The sequence below is a fragment of the Antechinus flavipes genome, chromosome 2, assembly GCF_016432865.1.
Source record: "Antechinus flavipes isolate AdamAnt ecotype Samford, QLD, Australia chromosome 2, AdamAnt_v2, whole genome shotgun sequence".
In the NCBI taxonomy this organism is placed as follows: Eukaryota; Metazoa; Chordata; class Mammalia; order Dasyuromorphia; family Dasyuridae; genus Antechinus; species Antechinus flavipes.
Window position 1 is genome coordinate 265702745 of NC_067399.1, and position 25546 is coordinate 265728290.

Consider the following 25546-nt stretch of genomic DNA (forward strand, 5'->3'; position numbering starts at 1 on the left):
CTTTTGGTTAATTTGATTATTTAAAAAAGGAAAGAAAAAACCTCATATTACCAGCACCAAAAATGGAAAGGATGAACTTACCACCAATGACAAAGAAATTAAAGTAATAATTAGGAGTTATTTTGCCCAACTGTATGGCAGCAAGTTTGACAACGTGACATGCATGAATATTTACAAAAATATAAATTGGCCAGATTAATAAAAGAGAAAATAAATTACTTAAATAGTCTCATTTTAGAAAAAGAAATTGAACAAGCCATTAATGAACTCCCTAAGAAAAAATCTCCAGGGCCAGATGGATTTACAAGTGAATTCTACCAAACATTTAAAGAGCAGTTAATTCCAATACTATGTGAACTATTTGGAAAAATAGTTAAAGAAGGAGTACTACCAAATTCCTTCTATGACACAAATATGGTATCAACACCTAAACCAGGAAGAGCTAAAACAAAGAAAGAAAATTACAAATGAATCTTCCTAATAAATATTGATGAAAAAATTTTAAATAAAATATTAGCAAAGTGATTATAGCAACTTATCAGCAGGATAATATACTATGACCAAATGGAATTTATATCAGGAATGCAGGGCTGGTTCAATATCAGGAAACTTTTACCATCATCAATCATATTAATAAAAAAAAACTAACAGAAGTCATATGATAATCTCAATAGATCCAGGAAAAGTTTTTGATAAAATATAGCATCCATTCCTATTAAAAATACTAGAGAACATAGGGATAAAGGGAGTTTTCCTTAAAATAATAAGCAGGATCTATCTAAAACCTATAGCAATCTAGTATTTGCTAAAATCCCAAACTCCAATTTCTGGAACAAGAACTCACTATTTGCCAAAAATTGCTGGGAAAACTGGAAAATAATACATCAGAAACTCAGCATAGATTTGTATCTGTAAGGAGTTTTCCTTAAAATAAGCAATATCTATCTAAAACCTATAGCAATCTAGTATTTGCTAAAATCCCAAACTCCAATTTCTGGAACAAGAACTCACTATTTGCCAAAAATTGTGGGAAAATTGGAAAATAATAAATCAGAAACTCAGCATAGATCTGTATCTCACAACCCATATCAAAAAAAAAGATCAAAATGTATACATGATTTGGACATAAAAGATTATACTATAAACAAATTAGGAGAACAAGTGATAATTTACACATCAGGTCATTGGAAAAGGGAGGAATTATGACCAAAAAAACTAGAGAACATTATGAAAGGCAAAATGTACAATAACAGCAAGAATGTGCAATAGTGAAAAGTTTTTGTACAAACAAAACTAATGCAGACAAGATTAGAAGGGAAACAATAAACTGGGAAAATATTTTTACATTCAAAAGTTCTGATAAAGGCTTCATTTCTAAAATATATAGAGAATTAAGTCAACTTTATAAGAATTCAAGCCATTCTCTAATTGAAAAATGGTCAAAGGATATGAATAGACAATTTTCAGATGAAGAAATTGAAACCATTTCTAGTCATATGAAAAAGTGCTCTAAATCATTATTGATTAGAGAAATCCAAATTAAGACAACTCTGAGGTATCACTACATACCTCTCAGATTGACTAAGATGACAGGAAAAGATAATAACAAATGTTGGAGGGGATGTGGGAAAACTGGTACACTAACACATTGTTGGTGGAGTTGTGAAACTGATCCAACCATTCTGGAGAGCAATTTGGAACTATGTCCAAAAGGCTATCAAAATGTGCATACACTTTGATCCAGCAGTATCATATCCCGAAGAGATCTTAAAGCAGGGAAAGGGACCCCCATGTGCAAAAATGTTTGTGGCAGCCCTTTTTGTAGCGGCAAGAAACTGGAAACTGAGTGGATGTCCATCAGTTGGAGAATGGCTGAACAAGTTATGGTATATGATGTTATAGAATATTATTGTTCTATAAGAAACAATTAGCAGGGTGATTTTAGAGAGGCCTGGAGAAACTTACTGAACTGATGCTAACTGAGATCATTATATACAGCAACAGCAAGATTATATGATGCTTTAATTTTTTTTTAAAAAATGTGCAATAGTCAGCTATGAAAACCTTGGTTCTTCTCAGTGGTTCAGTGATCCAAAGCAATACCAATAGACTTAGGACAGAAAATGGAATCCGCATCCAGAAAAAGGACTAAGAAGACTGAATGTAAATCAACATTCTATATTGCTATATTCACTTCTTTTTTTCTGTTTTTTTTTAATCTCTCCCATGGTTTTTCCTTTTTGATCTGATTTTTATCTCCCAACATGATTCCTAAAACAATGTATATTAAAAACAAATAAATTTACTAAAGAGAAAAAAATTCTAAAATAATATATAAATAATTATTTAATTTGATTAAATTTTCTTTGGACTTACATAATTTTTGCACCTTTTAAATTCCTTCACATGTTATAAAACCACAGATCTTCAGAGATGGAAAGAACATTTTGGCACATACAGGTCCCTTTCCCTTCTTTAATATCTCTTTGGGGTAAAAGCCCAGTAGAAACACTGCTGGATCAAAGGGTATGCACAGTTTGATAACTTTTTGAGCATAGTTCCAAATTGCTCTCCAGAATGGCTGGATGTGTTCACAATTCCACCAACAATGTATCAGTGTCCCTGTTTTCTCACATCCCCTCCAACATTCCACATTATCTTTCCCTGTCATTCTAGCCAATCTGACAGGTATGTAGTGGTATCTCAGAGTTGTCTTAATTTGCATTTCTCTGATTAATAATGATTTGGAGCATATTTTCATATGTCTATAAATAGTTTTAATTTCTTCATCTGAGAATTGTCTGTTCATAGCCTTTGACCATTTATCAACTGGAGAATGGCTTGATTTCTTATAAATTAGAGTCAATTCTCTATATATTTTGGAAATGAGGCCTTTATCAGAACCTTTGACTGTAAAAATGTTTTCCCAGTTTATTGTTTCCCTTCTAATCTTGTCTGCATTTGTTTTGTTTGTACAAAAACTTTTCAATTTCAATAATTAAAATTTTCTATTTTGTGGTCAATAGTGATCTCTAGTTCTTTGGTCATAAATTCCTCTGTCTTCCACAGGTCTGAGAGGTAAACTATCCTATGCTCTTCCAATTTATTTATAATCTCATTCTTTATGCCTAGATCATGAACCCATTTTGACCTTATCTTGGTATACGGTGTTAAGTGTGGGTCAATGCCTAGTTTCTGCCATACTAATTTCCAATTTTCCCAGCAATTTTTGTCAAACAGTGAGTTCTTATCCCAAAAACTGGGGTCTTTGGGTTTGTCAAACACTAGATTATTAAAGTTATTGGCTGTTTTATCCTTTGAACCTAACTTATTCCATTGATCAACTAGTCTATTTCTTAGCCAATACCAGATGATTTTAGTAACCGCTGCTTTATAATATAATTTTAGATCTGGTACAGCTAGGCCACCTTCATTTGATTTTTTTTTCATTAATTCCCTTGAAAGTCTTGACCTTTTGTTTTTCCATATGAACTTTGTTGTTATTTTTTCTAGGTCATCAAAATAGTTTTTTGGGAGTCTGATTGGTATAGTGCTAAATAAATAGATTAGTTTAGGTAGTACTGTCATCTTTATTATATTTGCTCGCCCAATCCAAGAACATTTAATATTTTTCCAGTTGGTTAGATCAGACTTAATTTGTGTGGAAAGTGTTTTATAGTTTTGCTCATAAAGTTTCTGATTTTCCCTTGGCAGATAAATTCCTAAATATTTTATACAATCAGTAGTTACTTTAAATGGAATTTCTCTTTGTAACTCTAACTGTTGGGTTTTGTTAGTGATATATAAGAATGCTGATGACTTATGTGGGCTTATTTTGTATCCTGCAACTTTGCTAAAAGTGTGGGTTGTTTCTAATAACTTTTTAGTAGAGTCTCTGGGGTTCTCTAAGTATACCATCATATCATCAGCAAAGAGTGATAATTTGGTTTCCTCATTGCCTATTCTTATTTCTTTAATCTCTTTCTCAACTCTTATTGCCAATGCTAGCATTTCTAATACAATATTAAATAGTAACAGTGATAGTGGGCAATCTTGTTTCACTCCTGATCTTATTGGGAATGGTTGCAGTTTGTCCCCATTACATATGATGCTTACTGCTGGTTTTAAATAGATGCTATTGATTATTTTAAGGAAAAATCCATTTATTCCTATACTCTCAAGAGTTTTTAATAGGAATGGATATTGGATTTTATCAAATGCTTTTTCTGCATCTATTGAGATGATCATATGGTTTTTGTTAATTTGATTATTAATATGGCCAATTATACTGATAGTTTTCCTAATATTGAACCAGCCCTGCATTCCTGGTATAAATCCTACTTGATCGTGATATATTGTCCTGGGGATGATTTTCTGTAGTCTTTTTGCTAATATCTTATTTAAGATTTTAGCATCAATATTCATTAGGGAGATTGGTCTATAATTTTCTTTCTCTGTTTTCAACCTGCCTGGTTTAGGTATCAATACCATGTCTGTGTCATAAAAGGAATTTGGTAGGACTCCTTCATTCCCTATTTTTTTCAAACAGTTTATAAAGCATTGGGGCTAATTGTTTTTTGAATGTTTGGTAGAATTCACATGTAAATCCATCTGGTCCCAGGGATTTTTTTTTTTAGGGCGTTGATTAATAGCTTGTTCTATTTCTTTTTCTGAAATGGGACTATTTAAGCAATTTACTTCCTTCTCTGATAATCTGGGAAGCCTCTATTTCTGGAGGTAGTCATCCATTTTACTTAGGTTATTAAATTTATTGGCATAAAGTTGGGCAAAGTAACCCCTTATTATTTCTTTAATTTCCTCTTCATTGGTGGAAAGTTCTCCCTTTTCATTTTTAAGACTACTAATTTGATTTCCCTCTCACTTTTTTCTAATCAGATTTACCAAAGGTTTATCAATTTTATTGGTTTTTTCATAAAACCAACTCTTAGTTTTATTTCAGTAGTTTTTTTTTACTTTCTATATTATTAATTTCTCCTTTTAATTTTAGAATTTCAAATTTAGTAATTGATTTGGGTTTTTTAATTTGTTCTTTTTCTAGCTTTTTAAGTTGCAGGCCCAATTCATTGATCTTCTCTTTATTTTATTCAAGTAAGCCTTTAAGGATATAAAATTTTCCCTTATTACCGCTTTGGCTACATCCCATAAATTTTGGTATGATGTCTCACCGTTGTCATTATCTTGAGTAAAATTATTAATTGTGTCTATAATTTGCTGTTTCACCCAACCATTCTTTAAGATGAGATTATTTAGTTTCCAATTACTTTTTGGTCTATTTACACCTAACTTTTTGTTGAATGTAGTTTTTATTGCATTGTGATCTGAAAAGAAAGCATTTACTATTTCTGCCTTCCTGCATTTAATTTTGAGGTTTTTATGTCCTAATATATGGTTAATTTTTGTGTAGGTTCCATGAACTGCTGAGAAGAAAGTATACTCCTTTCTGTCACCATGCAGTTTTCTCCAGAGATCTATCATAACTAATTTTTCTAATATTTTATTTACCTCTTTAATTTCTTTCTTATTTGTTTTGTGATTTGATTTATCTAAATCTGAGAGTGCAAGATTGAGACCTCCCACTATTATAGTTTTGCTGTCTATTTCTTCTCGCAACTCTCTTAACTTCTCCTTTAGGAAGTTAGATGCTATACCACTTGGTGCATATATGTTTAATACTAATATTGCTTCATTGTTTATAGTACCCTTTAGCAAGATATAGTTTTCTTCCTTATCTCTTTTAATTAGATCAATTTTTGCTTTTGCTTGATCTGAGATAAGGATGGTTACCCTTGCTTTTTTGACTTCACCTGAAGCATAATAGATTATGTTCCAGCCTTTTACCTTTACTCTGTATGTATCTCCCTGTTTTAAATGTGTTTCCTGTAAACAACATATTGTAGGGTTCTAATTTTTGATCCAGTCTGCTATCTGCCTCCTCCTTATGGGAGAGTTCATCCCATTCACATTTACGGTTAAAATTACTAATTCTGTATTACCTGCCATCCTAATATCCTCAGATTATACTTTTCTTTTTCTTACCCTCCTTCCCTTCTTCCCTAGTATTAAACTTATTGGTCCCACTTGCATCACGCAGCTCTCCCTCTTTAGTATCTCTCCCTCCTCCCTTTGAATCCCTTCCCCTTTCTTGTACCCTTTTCTTATTACTCTTTTTCCTTTTCCCTTTTCCTCTCCCACTTTTTAATGAAGTGAGAGAAGAATCTCTGTAAAACAAATATGTCAATTATTTCCTCTTTGAGCCAACTCTGATGAGAGTAGGATTCACACAATGTTCCTCCCTCTCTCTAAGTTCCCTCAGATATGATAGGTTTCCTTTGCCTCATAATCACATGTAGTTTCCCTCTTTTTATCTCCCCTTTTCCATTTTTCTGACACTCTCCCCTTTCCATTTTTACTTCCCTTTTTTATGTTATATATTGGTAAAATCAAATTATACATATGGTTTTTATGTATATCCACAACAGAAATACAGTTCTCAAGAGTTCCTTTTACCTTTTTCTACTTCTCTTGAGTCCTGTTGTTGGAGATCAAATTTTTTGTTTAAGTCTGGTTTCTTCCTTAGAAACAAATGGAATTCCTCTATTTCATTAAATGTCCATCTTCTTCTATAGAAAAAAATACTCAGCTTAGCTGGATAGTTTATTCTTGGCTGCATTCCAAGTTCTTTAGCCTTTCGGAATATCTGATTCCAGGCCCTTTGATCCTTTAATGTTGAGGCAGCCAGATCTTGCGTGATCCTTATTGTGGCATCTCGGTATTTGAACTATTTTTTTCTGGCTGCTTGTAAAATTTTTTCTTTAGTCTGAAAATTCTGAAGTTTGGCCACAATATTCCTTGGAGTCTTTATTTTAGGTCTTTTTCAGAAGGTGTTCGATCAATTCTTTCAACGCCTATTTTACCTTCCAGTTTTATTACTTCTGGGCAGTTTTCTTTGATGATTTCCTGTAAAATAGTATCTAGGCTCTTTTTTTCATCATAATTTTCGGGTAGTCCAATGATCCTCAGGTTATCTCTCCTAGATCTATTTTCTAGGTCTGTTGTTTTTCCAAGTAAATATTTGACATTTTTTTCAATCTTTCTTTTTTTTTTTTTTTTTTTTTTTTTTTGGTTTTGCTTGACTGATTCTTGATGTCTCAATGAATCAGTCATTTCTATTTGTTCAGTTCTGATTTTTAGTGAGTTATTTTCTTCATTAGCTTTTTTTTTTTTTTTTTTTTACTTCTTTTTGTATATGTCCAATTGAGTTGTTTTGCTCTATGGAATTTTTTTCTATTTCACTATTTTTTTTTTTAGTAAGTTATTTTCTTTTTCCAATACACAAATTCTGTTTCCCTGTACTTCTTGGGGTTTTTTTTTTTTTTTTTTTTACCTTTTCCAAATCACATTTCAGTTCTTTTCCCACTTCTGTATAGAAACTATCAATCGTTCTTTTGATTTTTTTACTCATTTTGTTAAAGCCTGTAGGGTCTGCCTTCAGAGCCAGGGGGTTACCAGCTTCCTCTGCAGAGCAGTGAAAAGTGTATGGAAGGGTAGCTGTCCTGCCAGCCGGCTACAAAAAGCAGTGAGGTACTGGAATGCTCTGGGAAAAAGTTCCCCACCTGGGAGTAACTCAGGCCTGCAGGGCGGAGCTGGGAAAGTGCACTGCAAAGAACTCCCGTGGTGTGAGATAATGACTGCCCTGGGGCTAGATGCTGAGCAGTGAGAGTTTCACTACCCCAAGCCAAAGCCTGCCTTGGGTCTGTGGGTATTAGCAGTTGAGTAGTGAATGGATTTGCAGGGACTGGAAGTGTCTGCCCGGGAAGCACAGTCTGCTGGGGAAGTTCTATTGCCCCAAGCTGAGCCCCACACTGTGCCAATTAGAGGATGCCCAGGCTGTGCCCCCCCTGCCGTGTAGATTTGTAACTGCCCAGCAAAAGCCCCAAACTACAGGATGTGGCTGCAAGGCTGCATTAAAGTCTGCCTGAGTCACTTCTAGGTTTGAGTGGTTACAGCCAGATCTTGTTAGGTTCTGGTGTTTTTTAGAATACCCTCTTTTAGGCTTTAATTTCTCTGCCAGTTTACTGCTTTGTAGTCAAGGCAGAGCAGTTAGCCTATAGCAGAGTCATCTCTATAACTTCTCTAGCCACAGAGATCACCCCCGCCCCTGGTCTGCCCAGGACACTAGTCTCTCGTTGCCTGTGCTTGTCTATTCCTGGCCCGTCAGGACAAACCTTTCATGGCGAGCTTCCAGATTGACTTCGGCTGGTAAATTGTAGTGCTTCTAATCTTCATGAATTTAAGCAGTGAAGAGCTATTTTTGAGGCTGAATTAAATAGTTGGTTATGAGGGGAATGAGGGGAGCTTAGAGAGTCATGTGTGCCTTCTCCACCATCTTGGCTCCAACTTTTTTTTTTTAATCTCAATCCACTGGAGATGGAAATGGTGAATCACCCCAGTATCTTTGTCAAGAAAATCCCATGGATAGTTTGGTGCATGTAGTCATAAAGAGTCAGATATGATTGAATGGAATAATACACAATGATTCATACCGGGAAGAAACATCTGGGGAATTTGGATGCTGATTGATATTCTCTTTCCTCCAAGCACCTCATAGATTATTGGGAAGAGAATGCTTTTTGTTTGCAAAGTACTAGATGAATATGAGTTTTAGTATGATCTTAAATCGGATCAGATATATCTTCTCTTAAATAGAGAAACAAATATTTCCTTCTTGTAGAAGTAGAGTCTACTTTCTAGTTATAAATCCAAGTTAATCAGAAAATATCTTATTAAAATATACATATGTAGTATATAATTAAGTTTTTATATGTAGACATACAATATCTTCATGCTTTCTAGGAATCCCTCAAATGTGATTATGAATTAAAATTTTGAATTTAGTAAAAATGGAAGCCATATCTTATATCTCATCTCAAAGGGTAGGTATTTAACCAACATATAGAATGAATGAATGCTTGAATGGAGGAATGGGGGATGTGGAAGATGGAAGAGGGAATGATTCAATTTAATAAGATCTACTTGTGAACATTTTAATTGTTCAGAAGGCAAAAAATTGGGAAGGATGAGGGAGGAAAAGCAGATGCGAGAAGCTAGAGTAATTATTAGTTCCTTGGGTAATGGAGGAAGTTAACTCCTACCATAAAAGTGATTTTAAATGTTTCCATTTGAAAGAAAATGGAGAATCCGACTATGTAACTACATGGAACACAAATAAAAACTGTGGGTCTAATGTGAAAGAACAGAGGATGATTTTCACTGGGGGTGGAACAACCTGAGGGTGTTCCATTTCTCAATTCATTACCAAGCATTTGTCTATGGCTTTTAGGTAATTGAGCAAATAATGCCCTTGACAGCCATTCCCCACTCAGACTCTGAGACAAGGTAATTAATTAGAAGCCAGAAGGGGGTTGTTAACAGCTGCTAATGAACAACTATTCAGGGAATTACTTACTAGGGAACTATAAGATGCTGTAAATGTGCATGAACAATTAGTTTAGGTTCAGCAATGTTTCTAGGTCATATCTCATCCATTGAAAGGAAGGTCTAAGTTATGAGGAAGGGCATGGGACTTTCCACCATGTGACTTATATGAGCCTTTTGGAAAATCAGAAAAGTGTTATCAACAAAAAATCAGCTTTGACATTCAATTCCATTCAAAAATCTTTTAAAAAGCACCTACTATGTAGCAAGAAAAGATTGTGGGCTTGAAATTATGAATAAATTTCATAGAGGATGAAAAATCTTATGTAGGTTTTGAAGGGTAGGTATTTTGGATAGAAATAAAAATGGAAACATATGAATAATATTGAAGGAAGTAAATGGTACTGATTTACCACATTCCTATGTAGAGTTGAATGTAGAGACTCATTGGTGTATTGGGTGCTGAGGATACAAACTCCAGAATGACATAATCCAATCCCATCTCTCAAAGACAGAAGACAACAGGTGCAAGACAAATCAAATCACCACCAGCACCTTCACTATGCTCTCTTCTTATATGGGGACCATTCAGAATCCTGAACCTAAGAGCCTTGAAAATAGTAACCCCAGACCACCAGACTTGCTTCTAATTCAGCCCCATAGGTATAATTGTAGAGAATGAGCCTCTCTCTCTCTCTTTCTTCATCTTTGCATTGTAACATCTACTAACCAACTGTCACCAATAACTAGATAAGTACAGAAGCTCTGGGAATAGCAGCACCCCAATGAACATCATTCCTGCTTCTAGCTCAGTTCTTATATCCATCATCAAAGAACACATTTCACATAGAGAAGGTACCAGCCATCTCCACCAACCAACTTTCACTCTTAAGTCATGCATAGATCCTAACTGAAGCAGAGAGGCACCCTGAGGGAGAGACAGGAGACACCATATGCCAGACAAATCAAGCTACAATCCCTGCCTTGACTACCATCTCCCCTCAGACCATAATGGGGATAATTCAAGCCCTATAACCTGAGAGTAACAATGTTTCAGCAGTGACCTCAGCCATCATCATGGCAGGCAACCTGTAAAGACTCAGTCTTGTCCTTCCCCTTTAGGTTCTGTAGCCACAGCTCCTGAAGATTCAGAAGAGAAAGTTCTTTGCCACCAAAGTCCTTGAGACTGTCCAATTCTTCTACATCGGAAATTGATATGATTTTGTCAGGAGAAATGACAGTGAAGTAGATACATTATTGTCTGTTTTGCCACTCTATCCTAAGAATCATAGAACCTTTCCATCTACCTTGTAGCTAAAATCCTCCATATATCATCTCTTTTATTAGAATATGAGCTCCTTGAGAACAGGGATTCTTTTACATGTATCATTTTTACACATATTATTTACATCCCCAGGGTTTACTATAATGCTTTGTACATTGATTGTAAGCACAATAAATTCTGAGTTCATTCATTCATTCCCCTATGGGGATTGAAAGTTGGAGAACAACATTTACACAGATAAATAAATACAAGATACATGAAAAGTCTATTTTGTGGTGGGTAGAGGGTCGTGATGGGAATATTACAACCTGGAGATCAGGAAAGGCAGAGACAATAACATTTGATCTGAGCTTTGATGGGAAGTCAGTATTCCGAGAGGTAAAGAGAGAGCATATGTAGTACAGCAAAGAGTCTATGCAAAGACCCAGAGGTAGGAGATAAGATGTTTTAAATAACAGTGCATCTCTCTCTCAGAAACAGTAATGGTCAATCCATTAGCAGGGAGATGCTATGTGAACACTACTTTTTGAAGAACATCATGATGCAGTAGGTAGAATGCTGATTTGGAGTTAAAAGATTTTAGTATGAATTCTGTATCTGCTATTTTGTACCTGTATGACTTTGAATAAAGTAACTTACCCTTTCTGCACTTCAGTTTCTTCATCCACAAAATAATAGGCACTTGATGAACTTGATGACCCCTAATGTCCATTCCAGATGGAAATCTGTGCTCTTAAAGAGTCTTTAATTTATATATTTCTAGAAGGCACCTAGAAATCAGGTGATATAGTACCTAACTTCTTAAACTAAGGTTCTCGACCCCATTTGGGGTTTTGTAATTGAATGTGAGGGTCACAAATTATGATTTATTATCAGCAAATATTAGATTTGTATATCTTTTTCTTGGATGAAAAGGGGTTGCAAGTGGAAAGAAATTTAAGAAGGCTTGATATAGTGGATGGAAGACTAGTAGTGGAGCCAAAAGAATCTGAGTTCAAATCTGGCCTCTACTTAGGAGTTGTTGATTCAGGACAGGTCACCTAACCACTGCCTGCCTCAATTTCCTCAACTGTAAAATGGGATAATAGTAGCACATAACTCACAGGATTGTTGTGAAGACCAAATGAAATAATTATTGTGAAGTACTTATTGTGAAGACCAAATGAAATAATTATTGTGAAGTACTTAGTACTGTGCTGGCACATAGTTGACACAATAAACACTTATTCTCTTCCCTTCCAGGCATAAACTTTGTTGTTCAATTGTATCTCACCCATGGACTATAGCTTATCAGGCTCTTCTATACTCCACTATCTCTCAAAGTCTGTTCAAGTTCATGCTCATTGTTTCCATGACAATATCTATTTCATTCTCTGCTATTCCCTTTTTCTTTGGCTTCCAGTCTTTTCTAACATCAAGGTCTTTCCCAATGAGTCCTGTCTTTTTGTTATGGGATTAAAGTATTTAAGCTTCAGCTTTAGTAATTTATCTTCCACTGGATAACCTAAATTATTTATTATAACAATTAATTTCAAATTAATTTGCTAATAATTTAATTAATGAAATTTGCTGGTAGTAGATGATACATTTCTAGGTTTGGATTTAGCTATCAATCAAACATATATTAAGTGAGGATTTGATTTATTCCATCAATTCCACCAATGCTTCAAGTTAAAAAAAAAACAAAAAAAAAACAAAAACTGCTCTTATATATCTTCCAAACTGGGCAAAAAGACAAAGCTCATAAAACAAATATTTAGGGAGCCAAATTTAACAATATCAATAAAATATGCAATTTTATGTTATGAAATGGGCTGAGGCTTGAGTTGATGCACTGAGGTCCCAAGCACATGAGGCTAAATAGTAATTGGACCATACTCTATTAATATATATGCTTGGAGAAAGAATGGCTCCCGCCCACTCTTTGTGCAAGTCCTGATGTGTTGCATAGGAAATGATGATTTTGGTGGGTGGAGGCAGGGGAGTGGAAAAGGAAAGGGAAGGAGAGACTGCTTGCATTTGTCATTGTGACGGCTTTTCAGCTCAGATCTCCCTCTGTTAGCTGGCTTCCTGTCGCAGCTGCCCATATTGCTATCGCAATCTTTCTTGCCCATATTGCTATCGCAATCCTTATTCACCTTTTCACTTCAATAAAGATTGAAGATTTTCCCCTTAACCTGAATTCCTGACTCTGGCTGATTTTAAATATGCGGTCATTACAATGGTATACCCTATATTTCCAGTAGTCATGTCAGTGTGGATATGAAACTGGAGGAGGTAGACAGTAAGTTTGAGGACAACATCTCCCAGGGGGAACAAAGTAATGTTAAAAGTTAAAGAAGTGAAAATACAGGTTTGTTTAAATAGAGACAGACCCTCATTCTAGATTTTATTTAACAATAGGATAAACCTCCAATTCTATTTTGAAGGAGTCTTTCACTGTCTTAAAGATCTCCTGCCCCACCAAGATATTCTGATAACATTAACTGGAGAGAAAAGATCCTGATGGAAACAAACTTATTTTGGGGCAACTCCTGAGTCTCCAAGGTTAACATGTTCCAACTCCACAATCAATACATTCTTCCCCAAATCACCTGACATCCTATTCCTTTTACTCAACCTTCCAAATAAGGAAAAGGATTGATCAGCCTCCCCTCATTGACTGAGCTCCTTTTGCTATTAGCAACGCCACCTCAGGACTCTGCAAAAACATATATATATATATGTGTGTGTGTGTGTGTGTGTGTGTGTGTGTGTGTGTGTGTGTATCTAACCTTTTTGGTATATTGCTATCCAACTGGCACCAACCCATTAAACTTTTTATCTTCTGTTCTTGCCTCCTAATTTACTGACCTACCATCAAATGAACTAAGGTAGGAGAAATCACTCTCCAGAAAGATTTTAGGATCCCCTAATTAAAGAATTATCCAATAAAATTTTGTTTCATAGAGAAGGATGATAGGATTTGAGGTAGGTGGATGGGTAATATGAAAAGGAATAAAAAGAAAGAGAAAACATTTGAAAGGTATTGAATCAAACTACCTCTATATCAGGTTGAGGATTAGAACTCATTTGAATAGTGGGAAATTTAAGGTCCACGTGTGTAAAATCAAGTTTCAAAAAGAAAGAAAGAAAGAGAAAAAGAAAGAAAGAAAGAAATCACTCCAATTTGGATATGTGTTTATTATAAATTGTAGACATATCTGCAAAGTTTCATGTTAGCAATTTTTAAAAATTTTTAATCTTAGGACCCTTTTATACTCTTAATAATTATTGAGAAGGCTAAAAAGTTTTTTTAATGTGAATTTTATCTATCAATATTTATTTTATTTGAAACTAAAACTGTAAAATGGGAATAATAATAATCACATATATCTTAGAGTTGTTGCAAGGATAAAAAGCAATGTGGGTAGAGCACTTTGCAAACTTCAAGGCACTATATAAATATTATTGCTGTTGTTATGAAGTCACTTTTCCCCCTTTAATTGAAAAGTAAAATTATTTTATGTTTTGAGTCTTGTTTTATTGAGTGATTAAAAGGAAAACCAATATCTACTCTTTAGGTCATTGTGAGATATTGACATTCCCAGATTGAGATCTGGTAGAGACTCAAAGAAGTAAGAGTTTCTTAAAGTATATCCTGGTTATTCATGTTAGGATGGAGTCTCTGACATTGTTAACATTAGCAACAAAACTAGTAAGAGCAAAGACTCGAAGTTGAGAATGAGTTTACTGTGTACAGAGCATAAAGGAGAAATTTGCTTTACTGGAGGCTAGATTTCATCATGGGGAATATAGAATTATAGAGCTTAGAAGACTTTTTTTGTGGTGTACTGGAAAGAAAACTAAATAAAGGAATCAGGAAGTCTGGTTTCTATTCATTGTACTGTTGCTAATTTATTGTTTGAATTTAATCTCTTATTTCAGTTCTGTCATCTGTAAAATAAGGAAGTTAGGTTATCCCAGATAGGGAAATCCTTCCCTGGATAAATTGTTCTTTGCCTATCCATCACTGATCAGTAAGCAACACTTTCTCATCTTTGACATGATACAATCACACTAGCTACAAGTGACCATATACCAGCCAAGGTTACTAGTGATAAAAAAGAAACTTTGGATTTTTTCTCAAATAAAAAGAACATCAGGTCAAGTATAAGTATCATATAAGTATGATTATATTTATTCTGATTAGGCTCTTTGTGTATACCAAGTGTGGAGAATGAGAGATGTGAGAAAGCCTTCAAGTTAGATATGATTAAGTAGAGGGCAATGTAGCCCTCAGGCAAGTCCAAAGGCCAGTAACAATGGTAACATTTTTATTTTCACTATGAAAGTCACGAATACCCTCATAAATAGTTGACTAAATTGGATTCAATTGTAGATTTGACAAAGACTCATTAGCAAGCATAAGAGAGTTCCATTCTATTTTTAGTTACAGGATGCCTGGTGCAATGCCTATTCATATAGCATTTTCATTTCTCATTGCCTTCAGTGCTGACATGAAAGTTAATGTTAATCTACCAACTCATTCTGATTGGATTGCTTTGGAAGTCACTCCAAAGTCACAATGGCTAAATGGGATGAGGCTGTTAAGACAGAAATGCATTTCAGTTAATACCATGCATAGCACTGAAGCTAAGCCAGTGCCAGCCCTAATTCCCAAAAGAAAACAAATCCACAATAATCCACCTTCTAATTCTGCACAGACTGGAATGACACCAAATAATATAAAGCTTGCACCCTCTTCAACCCTACATGCTCAGACTATTCCATCCTTGGCTGAGTCACTCTCTCATTCACTCACTTTTGAGGTCAATAAACATCATATATGGAAAACTGTGATCTCTGTCAACACAAACCCTCTTCTTGTGTTTATCTATGATAATAAATTTTTGTTTTTAATGGGTGTTAGGCTCAGATCACTTCTTATATGTGTATCTTTTTTTCCTACTGAAAATCAGCAGCAGCTAAAAAAATCTCTTTTTTGGAGAGATAACAAACGTGTTAAATATTTTAAGGAAAAAATATTTTAGCTTTATCATCATCCCTTTCATAATCCCTTTTTTTCACATCAAGAACAACCTTTGGATTGCCAAGATGGCAAATTAGAAGCAACTCAGCTGAACTTTCAACATTCCCCTCCAAACAACTTTAAGGTGTTTCAAAAAATTTGGAATGGCAGAGTCTACAAAAGTCAGGGTGAGACTTTTTTCAGGCTAAGAAAATTTGGGAGGTCAGCAGGAGAAGTTTATGACACCAGCATGGAGGCTTGTCCACAATCCACACATACCCAGTGTCAACAGCAGCTATAGCAACAGCAACAACTTCCTGAGCTCTCAGTCCACAGACTGAAAGGGGGAGGAGGGGTCAAAAAACTATTCATAAAGAGATTACAGAGGATCCTTTGCTGGCACTGAGTATAACTAGCACTGACTGGAAACTCAATTGTTCATACACAGTTTTGGGTCACACTTCCAGGGCAGAGAAGAATGTTGGAAGTCAGTCCAAAGGCAGCCTGTGTCCTGATCACAGTTCCAAGGCAAAGAGAATACTAGCATTTCTGGCTACAGGAGAGCAGAGGTCCTTCCTGGGTAAAAACCAGGGTACAGAATGGGAGATCAGTGACCACCTTCTCCCAGGATCACATCACCTTGGAGGCACTGAGAACTTGCAGACCCTCAGAATTTACCTCTGAAAACAGCAACATGAAAAAACTTGAAGCTTGGGACAATGACTCCCAATCCATAGGTGAGCAGAGCTCAACTTTTAACATAAATTTCAGACAAGAAATATATTGGTAAAGTGAGCAAACAACAGAAAAAGGAAATTGATCACAAATAGCTACTGTGATGGCAGAGAAGATCAAGACACAAATCCCAAAGAAGACAATGATGTCAAAGCAACCACAAACAACACCTCAAAAAAAAATACTGATGAGACTCAAGACCAGCAAGAATTTCTGGAAGAATCCAAGAAAAAGATAAGAGTGATAGAGAGAAAAAATGAGAAAGAAAAGAATTCTTCAAGAAAATTATGAAAAGAAAATTAGCAATTTGGTAAAAGAGTCACACACACCAAAAATGCTGAAGAAAACAAAACTAGTCTAATGATAAAAGAAATACAAAATCTCACTGAAGAAAATAATTCCTTAAAAATTAGAATTTATCAAGTGGGAGCTAATGATTCTAGGAGACCTCAAGAAACAATAGAACAAAGTTGAAAGAACAGAAGAAAATCTGAAATATGTTGTTGGGAAATCATCTGGAAAATAGATGGAGGAAAAGTAATTTAAGAATTATTGGAGTATCAGAAATCCATGATCAAAGAAAAAGCCTACACACTATATTTTAAGAAATTATCATGGGACTCAGATCCAAAAGGTAAAATAGAAATTGGAAGAATTCATCAATCACTTCCTGAAAGAGATGCCAAATGATAACTCCCTGGAATAGTATAGCCAAATTCTAGAGCTATCAAGTCAAAGAGAAAATACTTCAAATAGCTAGAAAGAAATAATTCAAATATTGTGGAATCATAATTGGGATCGCACAAGCTTTAGCAGTTCTCATATTAGAGGAGCAAAGAGTTTGAAATAGATATTCAAGAAGGCAAAGTAACTAGGATTACAACCAAGAATCATCCACCCACCAACATTGAGTATAATCCTTCAGGGGGGGAAAATGTATATTTAAAGAAATAAAACACTTTTAAGCATTCCCAATGAATAGACTGGAGCCAAAAAGAAAATTTAACATTCAAATGGAAGAGTCAAGAAAAGCCTAAAAAGGTAAACATGAAAAAATAATTGAGTCTCTATAAAGTTAAACTGTTTATATTTCTACATGGGAAGATGATACATGTAACTCCTAATAATTGTATCATTATTTGAGCTTTTAAAAGAAGTTTACATAGACAAAGGACATTGATGTGAGATCTCAGGCAAAAGCCAAAATAGATGCAAGTAAAATAAAAAAATCAGAGTAGCTACATTTTGCTGAAAGGTTCCATAGATCAAAGATTTTTTAAACTGTGGGTCATGGTCCCATATAGGGTAACATAATTGAATGTGGAGATCATAAAATTATGATTTATTAATAGTAAATTTTTTATTTGTATACACATTTTATTTACCTATATATCTGGGGTCACATAAAAATTTCTTGGATGAAAAGAGATCATGAGTAGAAAAAGTATAAGAAACCCTGCTTCTTAAGCCCTAATGAAGTAATATCAAGTTTCTCTGATAACGATCTCATTTCTCAAATATATACTGAATATATATGTATCTATATAATAGAATCACATTTATATAATAAGAGCCATTCTCCAATTGATAAATGGTCAAAAGATATAAACAGATGATTTTCAGAAGAACTGAAAGCTATCTATAGTTATATTAAAAAATCCTCTAAATCACTACTGGTTAGAGAAAGACAAAACAATTATGAGGTACCACCTCACACCTATCAAAAATGACAGATGCTATAGAGATATTCTACTTGGGACACTTATTGATAGTTATAACTTTAGGAATTATCTTAGTTTGAGTTTCTGGGTTCAAAGGATTCTCCTGAATTGAATAGGCTTTATATATGCATGTAAATGAAGAGAAATTAGCAGTACTGGATGATGCTAAGTATTAATTCCTACTCAACATTATCAACCAAACTCCTTGAGTCATATTCAATGTTTATACCTTTTCACCTCTTAATATTCTGCTACATGGCTTCTGGCCTCATCATTCAACCAAAAAACAAATCTATTATTACCATTGATCTCTTACTTGCCAAATCTTTTTCTCCATTGTCATCCTTTTTGATCTATATTTTGTTTTTGACTCTGTTGAGTACCATCTCCTCCTAAACACTCTTTCCTTTCTGAGTTTTTGTGATTGCAAGTGAAACTACAAATCTATTTTGTATAACTTGCTATTTCTTTTAAAGATAATATGTAATAAAGTTGTGTAAGTTTATTTTGTATTTTATTTTTCTTTCTTCTCCCTTTCTCTGACTACCATTAGACTGCACCTATTCTTAGTTTTTACCTCTCTAAAATTATAGAATTGGAAGAAATGGTCCCTTAGGTCCCTTCCAGGTCTGCATTTATAATTTTTTGATCCTATGAGTTCAACTGTTTCTGTGGGGGGCCCAAACATTTTTCTAGTTACTCCGTTGCCTAGGCTAAAAACCTCAGTATAATCTTCAATTCTGAACTTCCATTCATTACACATATTTTATAACTAGACCAATTACATGAGTGGAGAGAAGAGACAATCAGTCAAGTAGGATTTACTAATGTGCCCTGCACTGCATTTGAATCCAAGAGTATCTTATGGGAGGAACAGCAAAGAAACTGAATGTTACTGAACCATAGCATTCATAGAGGGGAGTAAGTTGTAAGAAGATGAGTAGGAAAGAGTCAGGATTCAAGGATGACTTGCAACCAATATGAACTAATTGGAATAATTTATTGTTAAATTTTCATCCTAAATATTTACTCCTCTGAAATCAGCAAACACTACAAATGAAGGCTTGATTTTTTGTTTTGTGTTCAAACTTAAGAAAGTTTTGAAGAACACATAAATAATGCAGAATAAATTTAAAAATTTTGTCCAGTATACATTATTTGGGAGGAGCCAGCTGTTAAGCACTTACCAGTACAGCTTGAGAGAGTGTAGACTTGAATATGCATCTCTTGATTCCTGTGATATAGCCTTTTTTATTTTTCTATGTTGTCTCGCCAGGTAAGAGAATGAGTAGCTTGGTATTGCAATGGATAGAGTACCAGGCCTGATGTCAGAAACTGACTCATCCTCTTGAATTCAAATCTGGCCTCAGATCCTTACTAGCTCTGTGACTCTAGACAAGACAATGAACTGTGTTTGCCTTAGTTTCCCCACCTATAAAATGAGCTAAAGAAAGAAATGGCAAACCACTTCAGTATCTTTACCAAGAAAACTTCAAATGGGGTCAACTGAAATGACTGAACAACAACTCCTATGGTAAAGACAAATTTGGTGGTTTAATAATCTATATAATTAGTTTTTGAAGAATAAGAATATCATAAATTAAATTCATTATTAAAACTCTTTCTGCTATAACATTTTCTTAACAATTTGGAAGGTATTTCAGGATCATGTAGAACCCCAATGTAATCATTTTGAGCAGCAATTATTGCGGTGTAGGAGTATTTTGCTAGAAAGTGAAACTGGTTGATTTTGCATTGACCCCATTAAACTAAAATTTATTCTTTTGATTAAACTTTAAATAAGTTGTTTACTTATCATTTCCCATAAAAGTGCTCCTTTTGGATTCTGAATAAGCAAGAGTTTGCCATGTAACCCACAATGACTGCTCATACATATAACTTATTCTCCAGAAAAGCCCAAGACGACCAGTTGTTTCAAAATACAGATTCTTTAACCCGTGTCATATTCCTTATTACTAATTCAGAGATGACATTTCCTCTGAATTAACAAAGTTTCAACTTCAATAATAAGATATATTTATTCCAATATGTTCACATTTCCAGATTCAATCTAACCCAATCCAACAAATATTTATTAAATATCCACAACATTCAAAGCATTATGCTTTGTGCTGGGAATACAAGGGCAAAACTGAAAAATAGTTCCTTCCCTAAAGGAACTTCTATTCTATTAAAATACATAAGCCTGTGCTTGCATCTGTACTGAATTCTGCTTGTGCATGTAACTGAGAAAATGGTCTGGTTAAAGCAAACCAAAGAAAAACACATTCTGCTTCATTTATCTGTAGATTTCATTACTCAGCAAGCTTTTGCCATCTCCTCACAAATCCATCTGTTTCAGATTATTTCCAGGAACAATATTAAACTATTGTGCTAATTTATTCTCTCTTGTATGTTCTGATAATGTCCCAGGTAACAAGTACAAAGACTGTCAGGTAATGTTTTGGGCTGATGGGTATCTCATGACTTAGCACTAACAATCCTTTTTTTCCCTTTAAGGAGTTGCTTCCAGGCTTATTGTGGAGCACTGCACTAGAGATGAATGAGTCAATCCCTTGCTCAGCTAGTCTAGCTCCTCACCTTGGTAAATGTTTCAGATAACAGGTCAATCCTCTGCTGAGCTGGATCAAACAGGTCAATCAACTGTTATGCTACCTCATCAGATTTGTCTATTCATTCACAAGAAGATTCTATTAATAATTATAGTTGTTTGTAGGAGCTTTCTCTGATCTTCCTGGTCATATAACATATGAAGTCACTCAAGATAAGAAATGGAAGCTCTTTCTCCTCAATGAAAAGAAGCAGCCTTCCATCTCTACAAACTTCCCTCCTAAACTTGACAGTTCAAATTAGACTTTTTATCCTCACATAGTAGTAATCTTGAGTCTTCATTGACAAAACAGGATTTTGAGGTTTCACATATAAGCTTGGAAGCAGTCAAGGAATATTTTACATGTTTTGTAGAAGCCACAAGGAAGGGCAAATTTTAGCATGTCCAAAAAGACTGAGCCTTTACTGGCCCCCATACAAGTAGATTAACTTCCCTGGGAAACTGAGGCTTTTCTGGTTACAGAGAAGAAAGTCCCTGCCCTCAAGGAGCTTATATTTGATTTATTATATTCATCTTTACACTTGAGAGCCATGTATGTTTTTATTTTCATTTTCTAGAAGACAAATCAAACTATAAGAATCCCTGTTGGCTGTAGATTGATTTAGAAAACTCCATATCAACTTTATGTTCCATTGTATTTATATTTATTTTGTTAACTATTTCCCAGTTACATTTTAGTCTGGTTCCAGCTTCAAGTTGGACTGAAGTAGGGTCTTGAGAAGTATTCTAGAAGACCTAGTTAAGCCAATGAGATTAAAGTCAAGAACACTTTTAAATAATCAGATTTTGGTGTCATCTTCAAAGTTAACCAACAATCTCCATAATGATTTTTATAAAGGTGATATTCTAGAATAAATGGAGATATGAGACACCTCTATATTTATATATTGTCTAAATGTGATTTACATAAATATACAGCAAGAGAGCACAAATTACAGCTAATATATAGCTGAAATGACACTCTCCCCTTACTTCAATTTACAAGTATTTCTGGCAAAGAAAAGGTGTGTTTAAGGATTTCAGTGAGGATTGTTTCCTGCAGAATAAAATAATGACTACTCAATCCCACATCATCTTCATTTTGAATTCTACAAACTTACCTGGAGTGATCTTTTCACTTTAGAAAAATGGAGAGTAGTTCCTCTATTGAAAACATTTTGCTTTTGTAGAACATCTGCCAGGTTATCTGCTGAAGACTTTCCCATTTACTCCAAAATCTAGTGACTTCCCTCCCAAACTACCTTGTATTAAACTATCGAATATATACTTGTATATATTAGCTTTACACTTATATGTACAGAATATGTGTCTACGTACTTGTTTCTTCCATTAAAATGTAAATTCACTGCAAGTAGAGATTGTTTCATTTCCTGTATTTTTATCCCAAGAGCTTAATACTATGTCTGTCACATAGTAGGTGCTTAAAAATATTTGTTAATTGATTGACTAAAAAAAAAACTATTTGTTAATGGTTTCTTAACTCTGTACTGTCCCATTTAGCTTATGGAGACTTCTGGTCATGGCTATATTTTTTTAAAAAATATAGACATATGAGACACCATTTGTTTGTTAAGGTGGAGAGTACATGACTGGTTAGAGTTCAGCAAGTACCCGTCTCGCCAAGTCCACATCTGTCAACCTCCTGGGCATAGCACCCAAACCATCTGTTTATTCAGCTTTTGCTTGAGGTAGGAGGATAGGGGATAAGGGATGGATAAAGTTAGAAAACCTTCCCCTGTCCCCTCAGGTCCCTTAGATGTACTCAAGATCATCTGGTGCATAAAATCCAACCATCATGTGTAAGTACATTCATGGATATATGTCTGCCAATTTTTAACTAAGTCAATGAGGGAGGTGGTCTGAGCCAAAGGGAAAAATCCAGTGGATTATGGGAATCTAAGTGGGCACAATTAAGAAAGAAGTTTATTTTGATGTTACATTTTTGTTGTTGTTGTTGTTGTTGTTGTTGTTTTTTATTTTGCAACAGGGCCCCAAAACTCTGAATGTAAGGGTCTCACAATTTCTGACAGCAGAAAATAGAGGAAGGCTCAAGAATTGTCAAAGATATTCTGATATTATGGCACAGTGCTATCTCTGCTCAGCATTTTATTATATGTTATGTCTAAATTCTCAGTAGCTTATAACACATTTGAGGGAATAGAAAATGGAATCACAAATAAATATATAAAGGGAAAGTCATTTAGGTAATCATACCCCATAGAGCTCCAATGCTTTGTCACAAAATGGTCCCACCTGACTCTCTTATTCTTCCTCTGTCAATCCACATAGTCTTTATAGGACTTTATAGAACCAGTTTAGGAAAGACCTACTCAGAAGCCTAAGCTATAAATTGCCCATATCCTGCCTCAGGAGTAAAGAGAAGCTAATGTTCTTATTAGGATTGTGAACACCAGTTATTACTTTCTGCTCCCATAGCTCAGTTGAGTTATCTCCATGATAATTGTAACAACTTGTACCTTGTTTTATATATATATATATATTAGACATATAGGAATATCCCTAATGTTCTACAAATGAGATACTTCATCTTACCTCTGGTTATTTCTCTGTCTCATAAGCCTGAAATGCTATTCCTCTTCCTCATCTCTGTTTATAGCTTCCCTGGCTTGCTTTTATTTTATTTTATTTCATTATTTTTCCTGTCTTCCTTTAAGTCCTAATTAAAATCCTGGAAGTCTTTCCCATCTCTTCTCAATTTTAATACATTTCCTTTTAAAATCATTTCCTATTTATCCTATTGTTTGTACATATTTGTTGGTCTTTTGGCCCACTATATTGTGAATTTCTTGAGGGCAGGAATGATTTTTTGCTTCTTTTTCTATCCCCAGCATTTAGCACAGTGGCACAAAGTAGGCTCTTTTTTTTTTAAAAATAACTTTTTATTGATAGAACCCATGCCAGGGTAATTTTTTTTTTACAGCATTATCCCTTGCACTCACTTCTGTTCCGATTTTTCCCTCCCTCCCTCCACCCCCTCCCCTAAATGGCAAGCAGTCCTTTACATGTTGAATAGGTTACAGTATATCCTAGATACAATATATGTGTGCAGAACTGAATAGTTTTCTTGTTGCACAGGGAGAATTGAATTCAGAAGGTAAAAATAACCCGGGAAGAAAAACAAAAATGCAAGCAGTTTATATTCATTTCCCAGTATTCTTTCTTTGGGTGTAGCTGCTTCTGTCCATCTTTGATCTGAATTAACTCTCTTTATCGAAGAGATCCACTTCCATCAGAATATATCCTCAAACAGTATCGTTGTTGAAGTATATAATGATCTCCTGGTTCTGCTCGTTTCACTTAGCATCAGTTCATGTAAGTCTCGCCAGTCCTCTCTGTATTCATCCTGCTGGTCATTCCTTACAGAACAATAATATTCCATAACATTCATATACCGCAATTTACTCAACCATTCTCCAATTGATGGGCATCCTTTCATTTTCCAGCTTCTAGCCACCAAAGTAGGCTCTTAATAAATGTTTATTGACTAACTGCTGGTTGTGTAACTTAATTGAACGAGCTAAGCTTATTCCTAGGAAAAACAAAACTTATTTGTTAAAAGCAAAATCAGAAATCTTCAATCAGCCTCTTAGATCAGAAAATCATGAATTATAATTAGAATGAATTTAATAGATCATCCATTCCAATATATATCCACATCTTGAATATCGTACAATATTTTTGACATGATTCAACCAGTTTGTATTTAAATACCTCTCTTGATATGGGACTTACTAACTCTATGAGAAAACAGAGTCAATTTGTAAATAGCATACACAAGAAAGCTTAGCTTCATGTTCAAGTGAAATCAGTCTCTCTGGAATTTCTACCCATTGTTTCTATTCTTTCTTCCTTCCCCAGCAAGAAAAATGAGCTTAATCCCTATTCCACATATCAGAACTTCAAATACTTAAAGACTGCTATCATGCTCCATCTAAATCTTCTCTTTCTTAAGCCAAACATTCCCCACTTCTTTCAAGCAATTGTCATAGTATGGTTTTAAGCCATTCTGGTTGTCATTCCAGCTGGACACATTCCAGCTTTTTAATGTCCCTTCTAAAATATGACAATTAAATCCAGAAAAGAACACAATGTTCTAGAAATGATCTGAGTAGGACAGAATATATTTAGTGATCACATCCCTTGTTCTGGTTGCTCTCTTTCATTACATGCATCTAAGAATGAGTTAGCAGAGGGAAACACATTTTTTAAAAAAATCAGCCAAGTGTGGGAATTTATTTTGCTAGACGATGCATATTTGTTGCAAGAGTTCTGTCTTTTTTTCCCCAGTAGGGAAAGGAGGAGAGAGGAAGAAGAAAATCAATATTTGCTAACTGAAAAAAAAAGATAATATGTTGTTTAAAAAACAGAACGAGAAGCAGCTATAATATCATAAAGAACTAGGGAGACAAAGATGAAAATAACATAGTTCCTGCTCTCTAGGAATTTATAATGAAAAAGGGGACACATTTGTGCACAAATACATATGATATCAAGTACCATACATAATGGCTAAAGAGAAAACTAGTCAGTCAGTAAACATTTTAAAACAACTACCATGTGGTAGACATTGTACAATGCTCTGAGGATACAAAGAAAGGAATAAAAAAATGTCCCTGCTCTTAAAAATCTCACAGTCTAATGGGAGAGATGACATGCAAACAGACATGTACAAACATGCAATATAT